This window comes from Triticum aestivum, chromosome 3D (assembly GCF_018294505.1).
Source record: "Triticum aestivum cultivar Chinese Spring chromosome 3D, IWGSC CS RefSeq v2.1, whole genome shotgun sequence".
Lineage (NCBI taxonomy): Eukaryota > Viridiplantae > Streptophyta > Magnoliopsida > Poales > Poaceae > Triticum > Triticum aestivum.
This window is the reverse complement of record NC_057802.1, coordinates 584,098,442-584,105,625: the sequence shown is the minus strand read 5'-3', so window position 1 is coordinate 584,105,625 and position 7,184 is coordinate 584,098,442.

Below are 7,184 nucleotides of genomic sequence, written 5' to 3'. Positions count from 1 at the left end.
TACGGAACGAGTAAAGAGACTTGCCGGTACGAGATTGAACTAGGTATTAAGATACCGACGATCGAATCTCGGGCAAGTAACATACCGATGACAAAGGGAACAACGTATGTTGTTATGCGGTTTGACCGATAAAGATCTTCGTAGAATATGTGGGAACCAATATGGGCATCCAGGTCCCGCTATTGGTTATTGACCCGGAGACGTGTCTCGGTCATGTCTACATAGTTCTCGAACCCGTAGGGTCCGCACGCTTCACGTTACGATGACAGTTTTATTATGAGTTTATGAGTTTTGATGTACCGAAGGAGTTCGGAGTCCCGGATGAGATTTGGGACATGACGAGGAGTCTCGAAATGGTCGAGACGTAAAGATCGATATATTGGACGACTATATTCGGACATCGGAAAGGTTCCGAGTGATTCGGGTATTTTTCGGAGTACCGGAGAGTTACGGGAATTCGTATTGGGCCTTAATGGGCCATACGGGAAAGGAGAGAAAGGCCCCAAAGGGTGGCCGCACCCCTCCCCATGGACTAGTCCGAATTGGACTAGGGAGGGGGGCGCCCCTTCCTTCCTTCTCCTTCTCCCTTCCCTTCTCCTACTCCAACAAGGAAAGGAGGAGTCCTACTCCCGGTGGGAGTAGGACTCCCCCCTTGGCGCGCCCTCCTCCTAGGCCGGCCGCCTCCCCCTTGCTCCTTTATATACGGGGGCAGGGGGCATCCCATAGACACAACAATTGATCTATTGATCTCTTAGCCGTGTGCGGTGCCCCCCTCCACCATATTACACCTCGATAATATCGTAGCGGTGCTTAGGCGAAGCCCTGCGTCAGTAGAACATCATCATCGTCACCACGCCGTCGTGCTGACGAAACTCTCCCTCAACACTCGGCTGGATCGGAGTTCGAGGGACGTCATCGAGCTGAACGTGTGCTGAACTCGAAGGTGTCGTGCGTTTGGTACTTGATCGGTCGGATCGTGAAGACGTACGACTACATCAACCGCGTTGTGTTAACGCTTCCGCTTTCGGTCTACGAGGGTACGTGGACAACACTTTCCCCTCTCGTTGCTATGCATCACCATGATCTTGCGTGTGCGTAGGAAATTTTTGAAATTACTATGTTCCCCAACACCCGTTGTTTCGGGCAAGCCATGGATTGATGATTGTTGGTGGAGGGGGAGTAAAAATCTTTACCTTTCTGTTTGGGAACCTCCTATAATGTATGTAGTATGGAAGATATTGGGAACTCTTAGTTGTTATGTTGACAATGAAAGCATACCTCTCAAAATTATTTTCATCTCTGTTTTTGCTTCGAGCTCTGGCACCTCTGCAAATCCCTGCTTCCCTCTACGAAGGGCCTATCTTTTACTTTTATGCAAGAGTCAGTAGTATTCCTTCTTATTCCAACCTACTCTTTAGTTGGAAAGCATCATGTGATGGAAAGATCTAGGCATATATGGCCATTCAAATATATTTGAGCATGAATTATTACTGTTGACATTACCCTTGAGGTAAAAGGTTGGGAGGCAAAACATTAAGCCCCTATCTTTCTCTGTGTTCGATGAATACTATTTGTTCTAAAAATATGCTTTGAGTGGTAGCAATCATGGAAGACTAAATGATAGTTGAGTATGTGAAGTTTGCTGAATCAAAGCTCTGACATAGACTGTTCCTGAAAATAAGATGAACTGTAATTGTTTGATGACTAATAACACGGTTTGTTAGTTTTCAAGAAGGTTTATGATCTATACTTTAACATGTGAATAGCTTGTTACTTGTTTATGAAAAGTTTTATGAGTTGAGCTACTGTTATGACATATAATGATGCTAGAAAAGGTGATTGAAATTATCATTGATCAAACTTATGCACCTGCTAGCATTCACACTTCATAAATTATTTCTTTTATCATTTACCTACTCGAGGACGAGCAGGAATTAAGCTTGGGGATGCTGAAACGTCTCCAACGTATCCATAATTTATGATGTATTCATGCTATTATATTATCCATCTTGGATGTTTTATGGGCTTTACTATGCACTTTTATATTACTTTGGGACTAAACTATTGACCCAGAGCCCAGTGCCAGTTTCTGTTTTTTCCCTTGTTTCAGTGTTTCGCAGAAAAGGAATAACAAACGGAGTCCAAACGGAATGAAACCTTCGGAAAAGTTATTTTTGGAAAGAAAGCAATACGGGAGACTTGGAGTGCACGTCAGGGGATCAACAAGGAGAGCACGAGGCAGGGGGCGCGCCCACCCCCCTGGCCGGGCCCTCCACCCTCGTGGGCCCCTCGTGGCTTCCCTTACCGACTTCTTTCGCCTATATATTCCCATATACCCTAAAACCATCGAAGAACAGAATAGATCGGGAGTTCCGCCGCCGCAAGCCTCTGTAGCCACCAAAAACCAATCGGGACCCTGTTCCGGCACCCTGCCGGAGGGGGGATCCCTCACCGGTGGCCATCTTCATCATCCCGGCGCTCTCCATGACGAGGAGGGAGTAGTTCACCCTCGGGGCTGAGGGTATGTACCAGTAGTTATGTGTTTGATCTCTCTCTCTCTCTCGTGTTCTTGAGGTGATACGATCTTGATGTATCGCGAGCTTTGCTATTATACTTGGATCTTATGATGTTTCTCCCCCTCTACTCTCTTGTAATGGATTGAGTTTTCCCTTTGAAGTTATCTTATTGGATTGCGTCTTTAATGATTTGAGAACACTTGATGTATGTCTTCCGTGGGATAACCGTGGTGCAATGGGTTATTCTATTGATTCACTTGATGTATGTTTTGGTGATCAACTTGCGGGTTCCGCCCATGAACCTATGCATAGGGGTTGGCACACGTTTTCGTCTTGACTCTCCGGTAGAAACTTTGGGGCGCTCTTTGAGGTTCTATGTGTTGGTTGAATAGATGAATCTGAGATTGTGTGATGCATATCGTATAATAATACCCACGGATACTTGAGGTGACATTGGAGTATCTAGGTGACATTAGGGTTTTGGTTGATGTGTGTCTTAAGGTGTTATTTTACTACGAACTTTAGGGCTGTTTGTGACACTTATAGGAATAGCCCAATGGATTGATCGGAAAGAATAACTTTGAGGTGGTTTCATAACCTACAATAATCTCTTCGTTTGTTCTCCGCTATTAGTGACTTTGGAGTGACTCTTTGTTGCATGTTGATGGATTGTTATATGATCTAGTTATGTTATTATTGTTGAGAGAACTTACACTAGTGAAAGTATGAACCCTAGGCCTTGTTTCCTAGCATTGCAATACCGTTTACGCTCACTTTTATCATCAGTTACCTTGCTGTTTTTATAATCTCAGATTACAAAAACCTATATCTACCATCCATATTGCACTTGTATCACCATCTCTTCGCCGAACTAGTGCACCTATACAATTTACCATTGTATTGGGTGTGTTGGGGACACAAGAGACTCTTTGTTATTTGGTTGCAGGGTTGTTTGAGAGAGACCATCTTCATCCTACGCCTCCCACGGATTGATAAACCTTAGGTCATCCACTTGAGGGAAATTTGCTACTGTCCTACAAACCTCTGCACTTGGAGGCCCAACAACGTCTACAAGAAGAAGGTTGCGTAGTAGACATCAGTAACTATCGTCCTCCGAGTCATCTTCTATGGCCTGTTCATCAGGGTTATCTTGCCTGTTGTCATGTTCTTCCTGTTCGGATGCAGCTCCGACAGGGTCTTCATTGTTTTCGGCGTCGCCCGGAGTACTATTTTCTCCGGTGCCAGTGTTGCCATCTTTTGAGTGACGAGGCTTAGAACGGCGTTTGGGGCGCTGGCGCTTGGACTGCGTCTCGGAGGGTTTATTCGCATCTGGCTCTTCTTTATCGTCGCCGGATCCTTTAGGTGTATCAACCATGTACACGTCGTACGAAGAGGTGGCCGTCCAACGTCCAGTAAATGGCGGGTCTTGGCCTTGCTCCTTGTCGGCATCGTCGTCCATACCGTCGATGTCTTCGGAGCCATAGTCAAGCACGTCGGTTAAGTCATCGACAGTGGCTATGAAGTGGGTGGCGGGTGGGAAGCAAAATTCGCCATCATCCACCACAAGTTCGAACCAAACATAGTTCGTCGGCGAGTCGCCTGCCAGGGATAGGTTTTTTAGTGAGTTTAGTACGTCGCCCATGGGCGAGTGTTGGAAGACGTCTGCGGCGCTGAACTTGAAGATCGATAACCGATTGAGTTCGGTATCCGCGGACTCGCCGGGTTCGGAACTTGTCGCCGGAGACGAGTCCGGGGTTCCGTCGATGCGGATATCATATGAAATAGAATCTGTGTGCGGCTCCAACGCCGCGGAATCGGTGGCCGCCGTGATGGGGTTGAGCTTCCCATCTTCGGATGACTCGATCCGCTCCAGATCTAAGTCCAGAGTTGTTACAGGAGCTATCTCCTGGATGTGGCCTGCTGGCAGGTTTAAGCCATGCTCATCGGGGCGAAGGAGAACGATCGCCGCGGTCTCGAATCCGTAGAAGATCAAGTCTCCCCGGATGTCCGCAACATAGTTCAAGCTCCCAAATCTGACCTGACGGCCAGGGCCGTAGCTGTCAATCTGCTCCAGATGGCCAAGTGACTTGGCCCGCAGTACGAAGCCGCCGAATACGAAGATCTGTCCGGGGAGGAAGGTTCCTCCTTGGACAGCGTCATTGTCGACGACTGAAGGGGCCATCGAACCTTTCGTCGACGGCACAGTGGAACTCTCAATGAAAGCACCAATGTCGGTGTCAAAACCAGCGGATCTCGGGTAGGGGGTCCTGAACTGTGCGTCTAGGATCGATTTTAACAGGAGACGGGGGCACGATGTTTACCCAGGTTCGGGCCCTCTCTATGGAGGTAATACCCTACTTCCTGCTTGATTGATCTTGATGAATATGAGTGTTACAAGAGTTGATCTACCACGAGATCGTAATGGCTAAACCCTATAAGTCTAGCCTATATGACTATGGTAATGTGCATCTGTCTATTCGGACTACGCTCTCCGGTTTATATAGACACCGGAGAGATCTAGGGTTACATGGAGTCGGTTACATCAGAGGGAATCTACATAGTCGGTTGCCAAGCTTGCCTTCCACGCCAATCCGGACACGAGTATAGTCTTCGGCCTTCATGTCTTCGCAGCCCATCAGTCTGGCCCATGGATAACAGGCCGGACGCCCGAGGACCCCTTAGTCCAGGACTCCCTCAGCGGCGGCGCTCATGGCGCCGTGCCCTTCTTGAAGGCGCCGCTTTGGGAACCTTGGGGTTGGGTGGCGCTTGTGGGCTGTGGGCGACGGCGGTGGTGCGGACCTATCCTAGCATGGATCTACGTCTGTTGCTTGGAGATGGACCCGCGTAGGTGGAGTCGTCGTTTGGCGTCGTGATGGCGTCCATGGCGGAGGACCTTCCAAGGCCCGCGTAGGTGGAGGTCGTCGTTTGGCGTCGTAGTGGCGTCGATGGCGGAGGACCTGCCAAGGTTGACACCTCAATCTGCTCTGAAGATGGACCAGTGGAAGATGGCGGCAACGACACATGTGAGTGCGTCGGATCGGTTTGTGCCCCGAACCCGGTAGATGGCTCGGCCGGAGCCTCCGGCTTTAGATGTTATTCTTAGGTGAGAGGTCTGGGTATGTGGCCCGGCTTGCATCCCTTCATCATATGGATAGGAGTAGCGGCAGATGTTGTCAAGATGACGGATTCAGGCATATTGTTGTTCTACTTTGTAAGGTCCTCGAGAATAATCAATAAAATAGCCGCATGCATCTCCTAGATGCAGAGGCCGGGTTCATCCTCCTTTTCTAAAAAAGAAAATTAAACCCATATACAAGCAATCTCCTTGCCGAGAAATATGTCACAACTCACAACACAAGATGGGGTTTGCCGGTTTAGTAGTGCATGCCGCTTTGGCCGGTCCTATTTATGAGGAAATATAGGCGCAACATAAGGCAGAAACCAGCAGCCGTCGCGTAGAAACAGGCAGCGTAGGACATGTGGCACGGCAAATTAGATGAATATCTTAGTACTTTCTCTGTTTCTAAATACAAGTCTTTGTAAAAATTTTATTATGATCACATATGGATGAATCTAGATAAAATATAGATTCACTTATTTTGCTTCGTATGCGATCCATAGTGGAATCTCTTCAAAAACTTATATTTAATTCGTATGCGATCCATAGTGGAATCTCTTCAAAGACTTATATTTAGGAACGGAGGGAGTACATGATTGTACCAACTCCATGTCGACCGTGTCGGCTCACCTCGCCTCGAGACACAGAAGGCGCTGTTTTCCTTGGCCAAGATGGTGCCCCCCCCCCCCCCCCCCCCCGTTCATTTCCGGGATCCACCCGTCCTCGCGCTTGTTGTAGCGCGACACCTCCACCTCCATCCCCCAGTACAGATATACAGTCTGGGGCCATCGAGGGGAGTGCTGACCATCAGAAGCTCGTCCCGGGTCAGCGACTCGACGAGCACAATTTTTGTGTTTAAAAATATGTTCTCTTTTCAAAAATTGTTCAAAATTTTCTAAAAATTGTTCGTGTTTTCAAATTTTGTTCAGGAGTTTAAAAAATGTTCGCGTTTGCACAATTTTCATTTGGAATTTCGAAAAATGTTCCTGTTTTCAGAAAAAAAATAATTCATGATTTCTAAAAGTGTTTAAATTTTGTAAAACCATTCGCAAATTTGAAAATGTTTGCGTTTACAAAACACTCAGTTTTTATAAAGAAACTGCTTTTAAAATTCCCAAATTAATTCGGATCTGCGCTGCCTATTGGTTCTTATAGGTTGACGCTGTCGTCTAAACAGAAAATCTCGTTAGCTCAGCTGGTTGCGGCTCGTCGTTGCCAGCATGAGATCGCTGGATCGATTCCCAGCGAAGTCGAACTTTTTTGGAGCTATAGAGGTTCGCTGGCGGTCATGGGCCGGCCCAGTCAGAGGCCGCCTGTGCGAAACTACGTCTCTTCGCCGCAAATAGCGGCACATAGGAGGTCCCGGTGCGCCGTGCGTGAACTTTCGTCTACACCGCAGGCGGCCGAGCGCGACGGACCAAAAAAACCTGGACCAGGCATATCTGTGCCTGGCTCCAGTCGTTGCTCCACTCATTTCGCTGGTTTCAGTGGATAGGCCCTAGGAAAAAATAGATAGCGACTGGGGTTGAAAGATTGCCGGACAGGCTGAA